The sequence below is a fragment of the Fonticula alba genome (assembly GCF_000388065.1).
Source record: "Fonticula alba strain ATCC 38817 unplaced genomic scaffold supercont2.14, whole genome shotgun sequence".
In the NCBI taxonomy this organism is placed as follows: domain Eukaryota; order Rotosphaerida; family Fonticulaceae; genus Fonticula; species Fonticula alba.
The window spans coordinates 305,265-305,853 of record NW_009242984.1 but is presented as its reverse complement, the minus strand read 5'-3'; positions in this window follow the sequence as shown (position 1 = coordinate 305,853).

The following is a 589-nucleotide window of genomic DNA, read 5'->3' as shown; positions in this document are numbered from 1 at the left end:
GGGGGGGGGGACCGCCAGGGAAACGGCGCTGCTGTCGGCAGCCGCCTCGGGCGCCGGCCCCTCCCTCTCGTTCTTTCCCCGCTGCGTCGATGTTTCGGCCGGGGGGCGGGGGCAGCCAAAACGCGCGATTTTGCCCGATCAATCCGTTGGGAGCATGCGCCGCCCCCAGGCGCCGATCGCCGCCCGCCCGCCCGCCCGCCCGCCCGCCCGCCCGAGGGCCGGCCCGGGCATGCTTGTCCCCCCCTCCCTCCATGCGCTCGCGCGCTTCCAAGCCAGGTGGGGCGCGATGAGAAACAGTGTATTCTGACCATGCAGGCGGCCTCGCAGCGAGCACATCCGCAGTGAGGGCGAGGGGGGCGCGGAGCAAGGAAGCTCACGGCCATGCGCTGTCGACCAGGGCCTCCGCGGTGGGGGAGGAGAGCGGGAGAGGGGGGGGGGGGAGAGGAAGAGCGGAAGGCTGCGTGCGAGTCGCCGGGGCACATGCACATGCCTCGCCCCCACCCCCCCCCCCACCCCCCGGCCTCGCCCCCCCCTGCCCAGGGCGCCCGCTCACCCGGAGGCGGACCAACGACGGCTTGGGCCTGGGTCG